Raw genomic sequence first — 18,865 nt, forward strand, 5'->3', positions numbered from 1 at the left:
TCCTTTTAGCACTTTAAATATATCGTGCCATTCTCTTCTAGCCTGTAAGGTTTCTGCTGAGAAGTCAGCTGATAGCCTTATGGGGTTTCCTTTGTAAGTAACTTGACATTCTCTTGCGGCTTTTAGGATTCTCTCTTTATCTTTAATTCTGGACATTTTGATTATGATGTGTCTTGGTGTGGGCCTCTTTGGGTTTATCTTGTTTGGGGCTCTCTGTGCCTCCTGTACCTGGATGTCTGTTTCCTTCCTTAGGTTAGGGAAGTTTTCATCTATTATTTCTTGAAATAGATTCTCTGCCCCCTTGTCTCGCTCTTCTCCTTCCGGGACACCTATAACACGGATGTTAGTGCGCTTCATGTTGTCCCAGAGGTCCCTTAGACTGTCCTCACTCTTTTTAATTCTTTTCTCTTTTACCTGTTCACCTTGGGTAATTTCTTCTAGTCCTTCATCCAGCTCACAGATCCGTTCTTCTGTATCCTCTACTCTGCTTTTGAGTCCCTCTAATGAATTTTTCATTTCCAGTATTGTATTCTTCATTTCTGATTGGTTCTTTTTTATATCTTCCATTTCTTTGTTGACATTCTCACTGAGTTCATCTATTCTTCTCCCCAGATCAGTGAGCATCCTTAACACTCTTAGTTTGAACTCTCTGTCAGGTAGATTGCTCATTTCTGTTTCACTTAGTTCCTTTTCTGGGGTTTTGTCCTGTTCCCTTACTTGGAATGTATTCTTTTGCCTCCTCATTTTGCCTCTTTCCCTGTGCTTGTGTCTATGTATTAGGTAGGTCAGCTACGTCTCCTGCTCTTTGATAGGTGACCTTATGTAAGTGATGCCTTAGGAGGCTTCCAGTATGCTTCCCTCAGTTCTCAATGTTCCAGGGGTGGCCCCTATGTGGGCTACGTGTGTCCTTCTATTGTGGCCTGTTAGCTCTCCCTATAGGCACCAAGGGAGGCTGAGTTATGCTCCTGGCCAGCTGTTGTAATGCTCAGCTGCTTGTAGTTGTTGTGGGCCCTTCAGTCTCTTTATCAGGTGTGGGGAGCCCCAGCACAGTTGGCTGTAAGTTCTAATACCACATTTGTGTTGCAGTATTTCTTTTAAGTGAGTAGACCCCCAGCGTGGCAGGTTGTTAGGCTCAGGGCCTTACAATTGCTGTAAACCTCTAGCCTATTAGGTCTCTTGTCAGCTCTCTGAGGATTGCAGCTGGGTGGGGCTGGCCTCAGGCACAGGAGCACCCAATTGTTTCAGGCTTTGGAAGGTGGGGCAAACCTCCTATGTGGGTCTTTGAGAAGCACAAGTCTTCTGCAGCTGACAAGCCCTGTTGCCCACAGGTCCACACACACAGTCAACACAGTCCTGCCCCATGTGAGCGCCCCGACCTCCCGAAGCGGACCCAGTCTCTCCAAGGCGGGAGCCCCACACACTCCGCCACCACCCCACACTCTCCACCCGCTCCTTGTGCACACCCTGCCCAGCTCAAGTCAGCTCAGTTGCCAGGCTGCAGAGCATCCAGTCACCAATCTATGCAGGCCCACACGTTGCCTGAGGGCTTGTTGTTGGGTGGGGCCAGTCTCTAGGGTGGGCTGCCTGCCCTGGCTGAGCTGGATTAAATCGGTGCTCTAGCGGGTGGAGCAGACCCTGGGCTAGCAGGTCTCAGGGAGAACTCCAATGGCGTCTGTGTCAGCACGCTCACACCAGGCCACATCAATGGCCGCCGCCAATGTCCCAGTCCCCGGAGAGGTCTCACCCCTCACCGAGATGCACTCAGGGCCTATTAGGTGAGTCTCTTGTCACCGAAGCACTGTGCACCTTTCTTTCTGGTGATTTTAGGATGCTTTCTGGAACGGGTGAGTTTGTGCGCTGGCCCTTTAAGAGCCAGTTTTAGTTTCTTTGTGAACCGGGTTTTCTGGGGGTGCTACTCAATGCCTTAGTAGCAGCAAAGTCAGATATTATGCCACTGGTGTCGATTGTGCTGGGTCCACAAAGTGCCCACAGCGGGGGCTCCCCGGCTCAGGGCCCCGCGCCTCCAGGGAGGCTGCGTACCTGTGAGCTGCTCCCGGCGGCCGTGAAGCTGGCGGCTTGTGAAGGCGGCGTTTTTCCTCTCCGGAAGGGAGTCTCTGCCTCTTCTACCCCAGTTAGGATTGTCCGTTGTTGCAGGAGTTCCTCTTATCCAGTTTTCAGTTCTGTCTCAGGGGTAATTTTTCCACGAGTAGTTGTAAATTGGCTGCGTCCACGGGAGGAGGTGAGTTCAGAGTCTGCCTACGCCGCCATCTTGACTCCGCCCCCTTTGTGTGCATTTAACAGAGAAAATAATAGTTTAACTCAAAATATCTGATAATATCTTAATTAACTGATAATGTAATTAATAAACAGTTATTCAAAGATGATGATTTCCAATCTTTTCAAGTATTCTCAAATAGAAATATACAACCCCAAGGTATTTTAAAGGTAATTTGGAGAATTATCGTCTGTTTTTCTGAGTAGTCAAAAGCACATACGCATTTATTGTTCATATTCAAGAAGGTGAATTGGCATGTCTGAGCTGATAAGTCATCCAATGAAGAACAAAAAAATAAAGTAAATTTGCTTTATGGGGGTATAATCAAATCTTAAAGCTCAATTATACTTTTTCCCATAGATAGAACACCATGAGACTTATTGAAGGACCCCAAAACTAATAGCCATTCTAGTAAGACTAACGAAATACAATACATACATGATTTTATCCTCATTAAATACTGTCCCACAGGAATTGAAATGCACTAAGCAGTGATTTCCCCAATAGCACGCAAAAATACCTGAAGAAAAGACTCAGAGTAAATGTCCGTCAAACACGAAGCATAAAGGAGAAGGCTAGAAGTGGCACTGGGTATTTCAGAAATTAAGAGAAGTTCAAAGCATGGTTTGAGGGCAATGTGAAGTTATAATGAGTGATTACAACAAGTTTGATTCTATGTATATAAAACTTTCTTTCATATAATAACTGTATGGTGTTGGAATTTTTCTAGTCATGTCTTGAACATATAACTACGATGTTCAAACTATAGTTTACACCTATTTAACTCATATATTTTCATAGACACTTTTGCCTTAATAAGATAATGAAATAGCATTCCATTTGGTGGTTTTGGTCTTAATTTACTTAATGACACGCTAGCAGACTAAAAGAGTTAGTGTTGCTCCTTTCTTCTGAAATATAGTCTAAAACTCCTTAAATTGGGGCCAATAGAGCAAAATAGGGAAACAGGAAACAAAATCCTAGTTTCCCTTTTGCATGTTGTTCTTGCTTTTCATCAGATTTCTTGTGTCCTTTTGGTTTTTTCCTTCCCCCAAATTCTTACTAAAACCTGCCTTCCACAATAAATCTGACATTAGTGACGTAAGGCAATGTCTATATGAGGACACAATGGGTAAACTGTAGAAAGATTTTAGGTATCATGTTGGAATCTATCCAAATAGTTTAAAGATAACCTCTATGTGGTTATGCATTAAATGTCAGTACACAAGTCCTCGTGTTTTCTTCTGAGGAATATTTGTTTTTTGTTTTTTGGTTTTTTTTTGTGAGGAAGGTCAGCCTTGAGGTAACATCCATGCCAATCCTCCTCTTTTTGCTGAGGAAGACTGGCCCTGGGCTAACATCTGTGCCTATCTTCCTCCACTTTATATGAGGCGCCGCCACAGCATGGCCTGACAAGTGGTGCCTCGGTGCGCGCCCGGGATCTGAACCCGGGCCGCCAGCAGCGGAGCGCGCACACTTAACCACTACGCCCCGGGGGTCGGCCCCAAATATTTGCATTTTAATACTGCATTATGCCTGCAGAATGAGAAATTTGGTCCTTTATAAGAAGAAACTTAAAAATCATTGATCAAAGCCCTCCAGGATTTGCTTCCTTTTGTCCATAAAATCAGACCAAATGTTGGGTCTCTTGACTTGTGCTTTTGTAAAATCCAAGTTTTTCTTCTTCTGTAAGGTAAGTATAGTATGGAAGATAAAGTAAGTATAGAAGTAAGGTGTAGAAGGCCTTTTCTTCTTTCATAAACTATGGGAGAAGGGCTGAGATGTTCTCATCTCCTACCATATTCCATCAAAGACTTTTCAAGACAGACATTTACATATTTAAACTGTAGTGGAGAGAGCATTGCGAATTGATTCCTAACCAATGGAGGAATTTGCTGCATGAATGGAATACTTGGTCCAACTCTGGTAATCTCAATATTTTAAATTAAGAACTTTGCTATCATAGAAAAGACATAGCTGTATTAACCTACTTCATAGGACAATGCGGTTACAGCCACAAAAACTCTATATTCAGCTTTTATAGCAAATATACCTTTCGCTTACTTCCTTTCATTTTTATTATTGCAAAGATTGTCCTGAGCCCTTGATAGATTTTTCACATTTACTTTTCCTAGCCGGCTCACACAATGGTTCTTTCTGCTTCAGTGCACCATAGTTTTTTGTTTTTTGGTTTTTTTCTTTAGGATAAATAGCTTTATAGAGGAAGACATTGAAGATTTACTCAGTTGAAAAGATTAACAAAAATGGAAGAAATTTTTTACTGGATTTCTAAGTAGCTTATGGAGCTCTTATTCTGGAAGGTTATAAATGATGTTTCATGTCTTCATGAGTGCTGACCATTCCACCTTCATACAACTTTTTGTGCTTTCTCACTTTCCAGGAATCCTTACTATAAACCATTGCCAGCTGAGATAATACAAGCTCCTTGCCCTCTGACTGAGTTAAATACAATGGTATGATGCTTCCTTTGTATTTATTTTTTCCAGCTTCCAAATACATGAGCCTGAAAATTCTATGTATTCACCAATCTGGGTTGTGTGATTTGGGGCCCAGGGTGCACTGTATGCTTCCTTGGACATGTCATTGATATTGAACATTCTGCATCTTTCTGAGACATTTGTTTCTTAGAATCACCAAAACTTGGGATTAGATAACTTGAGCCAGGACACTCTGATCACATCCTTGAGGTGATTCTCCAGCTTCTGCTTGAATGCCTCCAGTGGTGGAGAAATCTCTCCTTTAAGAGAGAGCTTGGTGAGAATTTTTTTCCTTTACTAGTTCTGGGCACCCTAAAAAGAGAAAAGAAATCCACTCTTTCTTTGGTATGGATATCCTCAAATATTTGGAAACTAGTGTTAGATTATCTTAAATATTTTCTCCAAAGCAAATCTCTCCAGTTCCTTTCACTATTTTTATTTGATAAAACGTGTATACTGATTTATTTTATGGCATTTTTTTTCTATTTAGAAGCTTTTTTGTCTGTTGATATTTCTATTAAATGTGGTATTTGCTTTGTTCTCTTTAATAGGAGAAAGAAAGCCAACACTTATCAAGTTCCAGTGATGTGCCAAGAACTGTGTTCAGTGCTTTCTATATGCCATTTCACTAACTTTTTTTTAATAGAGGAAGGAGTATGATTTATTGCACTGCAACTTACATTCAGTAAAATGTATAAATCTTAAATGTGCAGCTTGAAGAATTTTTACACCCTTGTAATCACTACCAAGAACCAAATATTGAATATTTCTAGCCTCCTTATGAGTTTCTCTAGTACCCCTTCCCAATCAAAAACCCCCACTCCCAAAGTTAACCATTGTTCTGATCCCTATCTCCAAAGTAAGTTTCACCTGTTTTTGAACTTGATATAAAAGAATCATAAAATATGAACCCCTCAATGTCTGTTTTTTGTTGTTGTTGCTCTACGTTATATCTCTAAGATTCATCAACATTTCATTTTTATAGTAAGCCTTAAAGTAGGAAGTATTATCCTCATTTTACAAATGAAAATGCTCAGACTAGTGGTAGAGTCTGTTGTCCAAAACTGGTCAGAACTTAATCCTTGATATACCTAGTGCTAAAATCCAAGATCTAGACTAGACTATGGTGCTTCATGGATTCCTTCAGTGTTCTTTTATCTGCATATTTCTCCTTACAAAGTCTGAACCACCATTCTACTCTTACACAATGACTGGGATCAGTGATTGTATACGTGCACATATCATCCAGTTTTGGAGGATAATCTCACAGGGTACAGTAATCTAGGTTGGTGGTTTTTTCTTCAACACTTTGAACATTTCACTCCTCTCTCCTCTTGCTTTCATGGTTTCTGAGAAGTTGAATGTAATTCTTATCTTTGTTCCTCTATAGATATATGTTTTACCTCTGGCTTCTTTCAGAATTTTTTCTTTATATTTGATTTTCTATAACTTGAAAATGATATGCCTAGATATAGTTTTTAGGCTTTTAGTAATGTGCTGGTAGGGTATGGGGGAGGGGAAGCATTCTATAGTCTTATAGGATTATGTATTGGTCTTTTAGTGAGTCCATTCCTCTGGACTCTGAGTTCACAGTGTTTCTCCATTCTTTTCTCCTCCCTTAGGTGGGCAGGATGGCTAGAGTGTCTGGAGTTATTTCCCTTCCCCAAGGTCAGTTAGGCTCTGATAATATTACAGCAGGTTAGGCTCTGATAAACTAGTTTCTCCTGAAGGCAGGCCTTGTTAAGAAGAACAGAGTGTTCTGGGGTATTTCAAAATGATTCCTTTTCCCTTCCCTATGCCAGGGAAGAAATTCAGAAGGAAGGACTTCTTCTCTGATGTTTGCTGTTGGAATTTGGTCAAGCTCCTGGAGATCAATCTCACAATATTGTGGGGTACTCCATGACCGGGTTATCCTGGGGGTTTTAACTCTCAGAGTTGTCCACACTGACCCTCCAGCAATTCGTCAATTACACTTCTTGTTTTCCTACCTCATCATAGGTTCTCTGGGCAGTTTCTGCTCATGAGTCTCTGTCCAGTAAGTCCTGACTCCCTGTATTCACATGTCTGACTCTCCAATCTTGGGAGCAGCAATTTGCTCTGTGACCTCTCCTCTCGTATGGATCCAAGAGCAGTTGTTGATTTTTCAGTATGTTCAGCCTTTTACTTCTTGTTAGGATGGAGTGGCAACTTCCAAGCAGAACCAGAAACCAGAAGAAGTTTTTAGGAATCATAGAGACCAGTAGGCCTCAGCCCCTTCAAATCTCACCAATGTCCCATGCAGTCACCCATTATAGATGAGCAGATCTCATCCCAATTTTAGCTTCTGATCCTAAATTCACCTACTAGGATTTCCATTGAATACCTGCTGACTCTTTTTTGAGATCTCCTGTTCTCAGTTCCTGCACAGATTCTAATATCACAAAGGTTATGTAGCTATTAGTGGTTGTCCCCAGCTGCTTGTAATTTGTGATTCAGGGGGACAGCTTGTTACACAGTTTTGTTGCGGATGTTGTCCATGCATTGTTAGTCTTAATATTTTTACATGGAAAGATTCAAAATCTATGTTGCTACTGCCACCATACCCCTAGAATCCTCCAAACAAAAACACTTTTGAGAATGAAAGGTGGTAGTATTAAAAACTATTCTGTGACACAAGACATAAGAGCTGCTCTAGTCAAACTAAAATGTATGGCCATTCTACCTATAGTCTAAGGATAAAACACATAACCATTAGCTTGGCACACAACATCCTTAAAGATTTGATCCCTAGTTAACTTTATTATATTGTCTTCACTCACTGATTCATATATACGCTATTCATTAGCCACAATGACCTACAGGCAGTTTCCCAAATAAGCAAAGTTTTTTTTTTCTGAATTGTACTAAATTAATTAGAAGAATAATAAAGATATTTCAGTATGGACCAGTATGGATCAGTAAGAGATCAGGGACAAGTCATAAGATGCTTAGGAAGGCTTTCTGATTGCCACTTTTTCCAAGTTTCACTGCTAATCCTGGAACCAAGTCTTAAGTATTGGTGAAAGGGGAGAGGTGTTACAGTGTTAATTTATCATCACTTGCTTTTGGTAGAGCTTAAGACACCAGACCTAAGTCTCTCCGAATTACATGTAATAGTGTATATTCTCAGACGAAAAGCTGAGCTCATGTGAGTTAATGGTTTTAGCAGTAGAAAGAAAATTGTTTCTTGTACCCTTAACCAATTGGTATGGGTAAGCCAAATTTGTTACTCATCATATTCAGGTGTTTAAAAGTGGAGGCTTATTTATTAGGAGACTCAATGGGAAAGTAGAAAGTAATAGCACCCACCACTTGTATTGTCTAATCTTCTGTCTCAGAACCACAATCAAGATATCCTATAGTGTGGGAGACTCCACTTAAAAAGGATATTAGTGACTTCTCTAGGATAACATCCTGACTACTGTTTAGCCTCTGCCTCTCATCGCTTGTTCAGGGGGATGAGTCCAAGGAGCTGAGCTGACTTTCAGAGCATGAATTAAAATGTAGGACATACCTTCTTCAAGCCAGTCCTATGATTATTGATCAATAGGTTTATAGAGCTTTTGTTGTGTTTCTCTTTCATAAAGAGGCTATTCTTGCCATTGGTCCTTCTCATCCAAAGATGGCACAGAAGTCATAACTCACTTAGGGTTAGTTTATTCATTCCTAAGACTGGTTTATTATTAAAAGAAATATCTAAATCTTACTTAGTGAAGCAGAGTTTATAAGATCTGAAGCAAAACAAGGAAGCATTTGCTAAAGAGAATGAGAGTTTATCTACTTTCTTCATTTAAAGGAAACATTCCAAGTCTCAACACTTTAACTTAATTGATGATTATTTCTCCTTTTCCCAAGGCAAAATGATAAAAATATTATTTAAGAAATCCATCTCTACTATCATGTGTATACTTCCATATTTGTTGTAAATTCCATTCCATTTAACTTTAAGATCTTTTAGCCATTTTCCAGTCAGTCCTTTGAAATTTTTAATAAAAATTTCTTCCTTATCACCAAGATTCTGCTAATTTTCTGCTAATTTCACTCTGTACCTCCTTAGCACTCTGTACATACATCTGTAAACTCTTATTTTACTGTGGTAAGTAAATTTCACTGTGGTAAAATTTGGTAACACTTTACTAAGTGTGGTAAAGTGATTTGATAAGATATTTTTTCTCTCTCCCTCTAGGCTCTCACTTCCTTGTGGACAGAGGCTGTACCTGTTCATTTTTATATTTCCAAGTATAACACAGTTGCCAGACATATAGGCAAAATTCAATATGTATTTTTGAATAAATAAATTATCAATTTAATGAAAATAATTAAATTTTATTGAGCACTTATTCTGCGAACATTGCGAAATTTTATGTATATAAAATATACATATTTTATTTAGATATTTTAATTATTTATAAGTTATATATATAAAGTATACATATTTGATGTTTGGTTCTATAATCTTGACAGAGTTATTTAAGAAAGAATACTTCAGACAGATGAAAGAATAATTTGACATAGAAGTGGACATGCTTAGGAAAAGCAAGTATTGTATTGCTGACTGTATTGTATCAGTCAGGGTCCATTCAGGAAAACTAAAACCTTACCAGGCATTTCAACAGAGAGAAATTTAATATAAGGAATTGGTTACACAGGTGTTGAAAAGCTGAACAAGCCTCAAAGAAACACTGAGTAAAACCAGAGATGATAATTGCAAAAAATAGCTATCATCTATATTGCTTGACAAAGAAAAAGGAAGATGCGAAATTGTTGAAATTTAGAAGCTCAAAGAAGAAACTCTATAGACGTAACTGATGCTCAGGCCTCTGAGGAAGAGGTAACACCTGCCTGCTTCTGCGACCTCCGGGAGGACATGCTGGGGTTAGCTCTGGGATTCCTGCAAGAACCTGAAGGTAACAACTTCTGCTGAAGCATTGCTGACAAGAGCAAAAGAACAGAGAGAAGGTCCCTTCTGCCCTCCTCCTGCCTTTCAATCTCCCTCTAGTGCTCTTATTGATGGAACCTATCAGAAGCCATTTGGCAAGGAAGTCTAAGAAATGTAGTTTGCAGGGTTCCAGCCCCATCATCACAAAGCAGTCTAGAGATGTGGGTTTGAATTAAGACAGCAGGAAAATAACTGGTATGCCCAATTTGGATATAATTTGGATTTTCTGAACAGAGTTTAGTTGCAAGGGAAGGATACAAAAAGAAAAAACGAATTCTCATTTTTCAAATATCTACTAAGCACCAGATACCATGTTAAGCTCTTTAAAATATTAATCATTCAACAAATATGTATTGGGCACATACTATTTCCAGCCACTGCAAAAGACCCTTCAAGTACGACATTGAAAAGATAGACGATAATTATCCTTTCTTTCATGGAATTAGGAGACTTGAAAGAAAAATGGGCAGATAAGTATGTGATTATGGTAACATGTGTACCTATCTAACTTGAGTCATGTAACCACCTTGAAAGAGAGTCAGATAAGGAAACTAAGGATAAAGAAGTGCTTTAATTTTCCAGGGTCATAGATACCAGTTAGCACAGACAGGATCTGAATCGAGAAACGTAGGACTCTGAGATTCATGTCTTTTCTCCGGGCCCCTCTCTTCTTGCTAGGTGAGAGAAGTGAAGTGTGGAATGGCAGCTTGATCTGTTGCTACTGTTGAGTTTTGCAGGCTCACACAGGGAAAAAGTAAAAAATTCTTTGATTTGACTTTTTTTTAGCTTCCTGCAAAATGGCAAATGAATATCTGCCACGGATATCCATGCCAAACGAAAGTTAATTTTCATTAATTTTGTCAAAGTTCTTATACTCTACATGGGTACAGCCACATTAGACACCTCTTTCTGCACTTGAGGCTAACTAGACACTTATCCTGTGGATTACTGGGTTTAGAAAAAGTCCTTTATTTTATTCTTTAGTATGATTCCCTGAAAAAGCATGGTGCCAGAATTTCAACTACAACAAGAAGCATTGCTGGAGGCTATGAAAATTCTCTTTGTGCCACATCCATGAAGTCGAGAGGTTTCGTGGGGTTTTTTTTGTCATTTAAAAAACTCTGTTAGCTATTTCTCGTGGTTGCCTAGTAGCTGTGAGATGTGTGAACTGAGTCACTGAGAAAAGAGAGAAAGCAGAGTTATTAGGGGTAAAAGGAATCTTTCATGATTCAGGCCATTTGATTTACTCATAAAGAAACTGTGAGACTGGAGAAGCGAAGTGACATTTCTCCGTCTCCCATTATAAGCTTGTTAGGGGAGAAACATCTATGAAGTCTTGGGATCATGAATACAGGTGCAATCCCTTTCCACAATGTCATATAAGTTAAACACATTCAGTTCTTCGCAACGGAAAAAGAACAGTTGAATGAACAGGTGTAAAAGATTTAAGAATACTTAGAGACTTCAGTAATGAAGAAATGGCTGAGAAATTCCTTGGGACCTGGAAGTAATGCCCCAGTGTTCTCACCATTTGAAGAGGATGATTTGAAACAGAGAATATGGGTGGGGAAGAGGGATGCAAAGCTAATCATTTAAAATGGAGAACTCAAGTGAGTGAGATTGCAAGATGAGAACACTTCGGCAGTGGGGCTTTGGGTAAAGCCAGGGAGGCAAAGGAAATTCACACCAGAGTCCTGGCATGGAACTCTAGCACTTGTTAGTGCACAAGAGGCTGAGAATGTTGTGGAGAGATGGATGTGGCCAGGATAGAACCTTTTGATAGGTTCTGTATATCTTGATGTGAGAGCTTCACGAAAAGAGAAAAGGTAAGATTTTCAGCTCTCTATGTAGCTCCTGGAAGTTACATTGACTGTTCAATGCTATATCGACCAGTAGAATAAAGTTACTTGAAGTTTCCTCTTTGCATTTCCCAGTAGTCTTTGAGTGGACATGGAATAAAATTCATCAATTACTGAGATGCCAACACCTGGCATAAGCAAACAAACACTAAGCTTATGTCATAAATAAATTACAATAGGCTAAAAACAGACCAGAGAAGGAAGCAGAAGCCCATCATGAGCCCCTAATATTCTGAGCTAGAGTGATGATCTCCACAAGGGCAGCCCACCTGTTCCCCAGAGGTTCTGAATTGAACCATATTTAAAGAGTGTCTTTTCTGGCTCTCGTTTTCAAGTCAGAGAGAGAGAGGTTTCAATCCTATATCCTACATTAAACTAGAGTGACCTTAAGGAAGTTACCTAACTTCACTGAGTCTTACTTTCTTTATCTTTATCATAGAAATATTTGATAACATTCTCAAAGATTTCCCATGACATTTATTGAGGTATCTGAGATGAAATTCGTAGAATAGTGGCTGGGATATAATAGAAATTTGACACACCAGCATTAATAAAAAGAAGTTGTTTTAATCTGAACCAAAAGATAAATATGTAGGTAGTTTGCCTTCTAACAACATAATTCAATCTCTTATAGCACCATCTCTGCACTTCTTTAGACAAAAAAGGGGGAAATCATAAATAGTTCTCATTCTGAAAAGAATAGATGAAAAGGTACTATCCAAAAAGGAATGAGACAAGCTGAAAATTGTTGTGGAGATTCACCATGATAATACTTTGTACATCAATTAGCTTTGATTTGCTCCTAATTGTTTCCCTAAGGGTATATTTCTTATCTGATGCATGAAGCCAAGCCAAAGAAAGGGCCTTTTCATGATTCACAATCATGAGAATTTATAAATGAGGAAAAAACCTCACAGTTCTACAGTGACAGGTTTACTTTCCTTCCAAGAGAAGAAAATTAATTGAGTTCATTTGTTCAGTATTTTGAAGCACCTACTATGTATACTGGAGATTCAATAAAAAAACAAAAATAGACATGTACCTGACTTCACGGAGCTTATAGTCCTAGTGTAGGAAAAAAAACATTAATCAAATAAAATCACACAAATATGTAATTAGAAACTATAGTGAGTCCTATGAAGAAAAAGTACAGTAAATGTTGAGAAAATATTTCTGAACAAGCTGAATAAGTCCAAAGATCAGAAAGACTCCCACGAGAAGGAGACAAATTGGCTGATATCTGAGAGATGGAGAGCGGTTAACTAGGTGAATGAGAGGGGAGAGAACATTTTATACTGAGGCCTCAAGATAGGAAAGAACATGGGAAAATTTGAGTAACCACATGAGAGACAATTGGGTTGGAATACAGAAAAAGGGGGGCACAGAGACAAAATATGATGTTGAAAGTGAAGAAAGCAGCCAGATAATTTAAAGCATGTAGGTCCTACCAAAGATTTTCTTCTTTATATTAGTTATTGAAGGACTTTATGTAGGGAAGACATTATTGAAATTGCACTTTTAAATGCTAACTCTCCTAAAAAATGTACTGGAGGGAGATAAAAGTTGATACTGGGAGAAGAATGATGAGGCTTCTGCAGTATCAGTAAAGATATGTGGGAGCTTAAACTAGAGTGATAATGAAAATGGAAAGAAGTAGATTCAAGAGTTATGAAGTAGGTTTACTGGCTTAAATTTGTTGATGGACTAGATATGGAGGACAAGAAGAGGTGAGGGACAGCTAAGCATTGATTGGAGTCAGAAGAAGAGAGAGAGAAAAGGTAACCATAAGTGTGAAAGTAGCACTGTAGGTTGTCATTATGCCCTGACTGCCACGTGTCCTGGTTCTTCCAAGAAATCCTTACTGAGAGGGAGTAAGAGTCCATGTAACCAAGAAGAGTTTGGCCCTTGCGGACTGCCCCTCTGCATTTTCTTCTGCCAGGTGGAGATGTCACATGTGTGGAAAGCTTGATGGTGTGGATAATTTTCTGAGTATATGGATGCAGTTTGTGGTAGGCAGCCTCCACAATCTCCCTCAAAGAACCCACTTATATTACACACTTGTATAGTCCCTCCTACCCCGAATGAGGGCTGGCACCCACACGACCAATAGAATATTGTGGAAGTGATAGTATAGCATGTTCCAAGCACTCATAAAAAAATGAGGAGCCAATATTGAAGTATTCAGTGAGTCAGTCCATGTAGATGAAGAAATGGTAACATTTTATAACTTATCATGTAAAAATTTTAATGAGGGTATACATTGCTTAGGAAAAACTTAAGATTCTGTGTGATCTTTAATATAAACAATATTTGTTATTACTCCTGACCTAGCATAATGCTCTGTACCTAGTAGGTACTCTAAACGTTTGTCGCGTTGGATTGATTTGGCAATAGAGACATTTTTATATTTGTCAATTAATCAGAAACAGGATAAATGAAAAAAGAAGAATTCTATTCTTCATTAAACATTGGACTTTTTGTATATTGCACGTCATGTACTTACTGCCCATGAAGCCATAACTGTTTACACTTTGTAGATGTCTATGATTTCACACCTACATCAAATAAATGGAAGCAGGCCTGTACCTCTGATCCCAGGCCAACGACAGCTCCGTTAGAACAGCAGTTATTTTGGAACTAGTCAAGTAGCTGCTACATTTGGGCATAGATCATCCCTATCAGGCACTATGATGTTTGTTTTCCAAGGACTATTATTTGTTGACATGACCTTTTCTAAAAAGGACAAGAATGATAACGGCAATTAGCATTGAGTGGGGGAATCAATAAAGGTATTACACACACACACACAGACACACACACATCCATATACACAAAGCATTTAAAAAATCTCACTCAAGGACTGTGTTAACAAATGAACCATAAATTTTATACGTAGGCAAATATGGACAAGTTAACCGGTGTCCTTAGGTGTGTATTAAACCTAAGAACTTAAGGAAATATGCTGGATCTGATTTAACTAGTTAGTTCTACCTTGGAAATTAACATTCTGTGCATTGTTAGTATAAAAGTATGTTCCATAGGATAATGCATAGGAAGGACTAGAAACTTAGAGCAGCAATGACTTGGAAAATGTAGTGACTGGAGAAGTGATGGAGGCAAAAATTAATCTATCCTATTTTTAAACAGTTAATAGTGATCTGCATGAAGAGATAGAGAGAAATTGTTTAAATCACAAGACATACTAAATTAGAACTGTTACCAGTACCAAGAAGAACAGAGCAATATAACATCACATAAAAGGAAAAAGAAAGATTAGACTTAGGGGCAAGAAATAACAAGATGAGACGAACTTGAAAAATGTAAAGTAGTGTATAAAAATTGATTTAGAATATAAACCTATTCAGTTGGAGAGACATAATTGGGAAGTTGCAAGAAAGAAAAAAAGATTAGTCATCACAATGGACAGTAAATTGAATGAGAACAATAAAGTGACATTAGCAATAATGGAAAGGTGTTATTGGCTTACGTATGGAATAATAACTCATTGTGGAATCATAGGTGTGAGCCCTTTCTGTACGTGCATGTAACCATGCCACACATATGCTGCAACCTCTGTCGGGAATGTGCAGGCTGTTAAGGAGAAACCAGGAAAAAAAATAGCCAAAACAATTTTTAAAGGCATTTTAAGGTTGGGGTACAAAAATAGGAGAATCTTGATATTCATGAGGGTCCTGAGAACTTCTCAAACATTAGGAAAGCATATAACTGACCCATAAAATGAAGTAAAGCAAGGCTTCTCAAGAGTTCATGTGTAAAAAGAAAATGCCACTCTGACACAGAGAGAGTAGTCACAGTCCCTCCCTCACTAAGGACACACTCTCTAAATCCAGGGCCCATGATTCTAATTAGTAACTCAGTAAAGTGACAAATTATACATTACAATATGTCATGCACCTTTGGGGTCATATACAAATAGTTTTAACTAGTGGGTTTTCAAATTTACATCAAAATTTTCTGGTGTGTTCATTAAAATGTAAATTTCTAGGCTCGGGGACTCTGTATTGTAAGTACTCAAGATTATTTGGATACACAAGAGGTTAACATTAAGTGTGTAATTCTAAGAGGATATGCAATATCTTGATCCAATGACAGCAAACAGAATGATACAGCGTCTCCAGGGATAATGGATGGGCAATCAAATTACATATGAGTTGAAAACAGAAATAATGTTGTATAATCAAAGCATTCCTCAAGGTTTTGGTGTAACTGTAAGACAAAAAAAGAGACCAACTGATGGTCTCTGAAGCATCCTTCTATGTCAGGATGTTCACAATGGTAGAGACTATCCTTGTAAGACAGTTCAAAGTTTACATTTTAACTGAAAAGCAAAAATGTTTCATAATAAACCATCCTTCCTTAGCCGAAGAACAAGTAATAATTATGGTTCTATAAAATGATTGGTAGGATTTCATCAATTACCAAACCAAACAGCCTGACCTCTCATTATTACTATGTCACAGTGTAGAAACAAATCAACATAGAGTATTTGTTGTATTGAGTATTTAAGTTTAAAAAAATGTAATGAGTAGGTACTTAGATAAATGCCTCTATGTTTTGTGACTCCTCCAGCGGAACTGTTTCTGTGGTTAAAGAATATGAGATGAACAAACCCTGCCCTCTTCATTCCCTGCCTTGCTTTGCAATAGCAGATATAAATTCACTCTAACATTGGGACTCGGTGGCATATGAACAAGTTATTAACCACACTGAGGAAGAGTATAACAATGAATAATCTCAATAATTCTGCAACATATGTGATTGAATTACAGCTATAATTGAGCAAAAGAAACCAGCCAAAGCAGCAAAAAAAATAATAAAATAAGGCCCATATTTCCTGATATAAGACTGAGAAGACAGCTCAAGGCCTGTGATTTAATTGAACAAAAGCAATATATCCATATAAAATCTCACTTTGCTTATCCTCCCGTTTCGGGGAATGCTTTGATTCCAACACTATTGTAGCCAGTGCTGTTCTATCTTTCACCTTTTAGAAATGATCCTACACGGGGATTTCCATTAGGGTTTTCTCCACAGATGGTACCAGCTGAAGGTGAAGCATTTTATACCTGCTACTTCAGCCCACTGTAGGGTTGATCTGTGAGTGAGGTGTTTCTCACTGCTCATCCTCAGAGCAGGTGAACTGAGTACCAGCCAACTAGCCAGAATCAGAAACAGCATCCCAAGGCATTTGTGCTAACGTAAATCACGCTACCTCAGGTGATCCGGAGAGGAGGAGATGGAGGGACAGGTCCAAGTTAGGTGGGAGAGGTGCAAGTTTCAAACCCCAAGTGCAAAGATCAAAGGCAGAATCAGAGTCATAAGAAAGTAAAGATGTTGGGTATCTCTCATTAATAGAGTGACTTTATCATTTCACTTTATCACTTCTCAGGAATTATGGGGTGTCGGTTAGAGGTAGAAGAGCAAACTGAATTTTCTGAGTCCAGTTTACAGACAACTTGTTAGATATAGCTCTCTCCCAGGGTTAGGAAGAGGTCTGATCCCAAGGTCACTAACCAGTCTTGTCTACACTCTAGAAATGAGAATCTATATTGCTGCATTGCTTTTCCAGAGCATCTTTTAGAATTAAAAAAGATGTCTGTGGCTAACCTAGCATACCATCTTCAGTGACTATTTTTTTTTTTATGTTGGACTATTAGGATATCCTAGCCAACTCAGTTTAGGATCAAGGTATTGAATGGCAATTAAACGGGAAATCTGCTCTGAGATTCCTTAAGGGTCTTTGAGGAGCTTAATGAGGAGGATAGAAAGTAAAGTCAGAATCCAGACAGTTGCTCTTGCTTGTGGCAAGGCTCATTTTTAAAACTACACCATTTTATTCTCCATGCTTTCTGATTCTCATTTAAAAGTATTATGCAAAATAGAATATAAATAACAAAACCTAACAAGGTTAAGATACTAGTCTATGCATGGGAAAAAGATGAAATGGTAAAAAATAGACAGCTATGGTCAGGCATACAAATTGATCCAAATATCAAACAACCTTAAAGAATCAAACAAGGCCTTTTATCTGAATTTTTAGAATTCCTTAAAGCATTGTCCCATAACAGAAACTCAGAAGTCTCATCAGGGAGTAATTCTAAGTAGGCAACATTGCATACGAAGCTCCTGTCAACCTTAAGACTGCAGATCAAAACCCAGAGGCAGAGGGATCTTTTCCTTGCATTTTAGGAGACTATGGAATATCATAGAAAAAGCACTCTTCTTTTGAGGTCTGGACTGCTTCTTATCTGTTTGAGCTCAGGTAAGTTCCTCTGAGCTTCAGTTTTTTTCATCTATAAGGTAAAAATTATAAGAACCACCTATATACTTTTAGACCACTGTTGTGAAGGCATAAGAGAAAATTAAGGTATATAAAAATGTTACAAACGTGAAACGTGCTACACAAATCTGAGTTGTTACTACTTCCCAGAGGAGACAGTCATGCTTTCTGTGCTCTGCAGAACTTTGGCTGCTGCTCTCCACAAAACATAACAGTCTGGCTCCTAAGACATCTTCATTCTCTGACATCACCTTCCTATCCTTGACCCCTTCATCCTTAGCCTGTCCAGACAAGTAAATGCCATCCTCATTAGCACTCCTTCACAAACTAATTAGGCTTAGCAAGCAAAAATATACTAGCAGGTGATTATATGGGGGGCTTATGTTTCTCTTGGAAAGTGACCTTGCCTCTGGTGGCTTCTGAGATACTGTGAGTGTCCTGATGGTGGCTGGACTCCATGGTACACAGGAGACCTAGCTATTGAGTTGCATCCCTGTCCACCCCCTATCATCTTGTACTAATTTAGTTTGTTCAGTTCCATAGTCACAGACTTCTCTTCTGACTCCAGCCAGCCATCTCAAAATGATTGCCCCAAATCAAAAGACATTCCAGAAGAGAAATGTTGGAAAATGCAGTTTCTGTGAAGAAAAGAGCAGTATTAGAGAATCAATTTTAAATGTCAGTAATAACTCCAACTTCTTGAGCACCTACTGTGGCCCAGTCCTTGTGACAATGATTTTACACACAATGCAGGATAATCATTTAAAATATTTAGATGTTTTCTTTCCTTGGATTTTGCCCCTTCTAATGTCTGCTCCTCCCAACCTTCATTTGAGGCTGAGGACAGAATTTCTGTTTGCTTTCTTCAAAGTAGTTTGGGTAAGAGTGATTTGTGTTCAGAATTTCCACAACTACCAAGTGATTAATATGGGATGCTCCTGAGAGAAACATGGGAAAAAGTTATTTGTATGTAAA

The 18,865-nt window shown here is 38.7% G+C and overlaps 1 long non-coding RNA gene across 1 annotated transcript in view; it reads right to left on the reverse strand.

The window, feature by feature from the left end:
• Nucleotides 1–1,269: 1,269 nt before the first annotated feature.
• LOC147914448 (uncharacterized) overlaps nucleotides 1,270–18,865 on the reverse strand; it is an 80,929-nt gene continuing 63,333 nt past the window's right edge. Inside the window, exon 4 of the long non-coding RNA XR_015555328.1 lies at nucleotides 1,270–2,282. This is a non-coding gene — a long non-coding RNA (uncharacterized LOC147914448). The remainder of the gene's footprint in view (nucleotides 2,283–18,865) is intronic.

This window comes from Ceratotherium simum, chromosome 20 (assembly GCF_057802395.1).
Source record: "Ceratotherium simum simum isolate JZ-2026a chromosome 20, ASM5780239v1, whole genome shotgun sequence".
Lineage (NCBI taxonomy): Eukaryota > Metazoa > Chordata > Mammalia > Perissodactyla > Rhinocerotidae > Ceratotherium > Ceratotherium simum.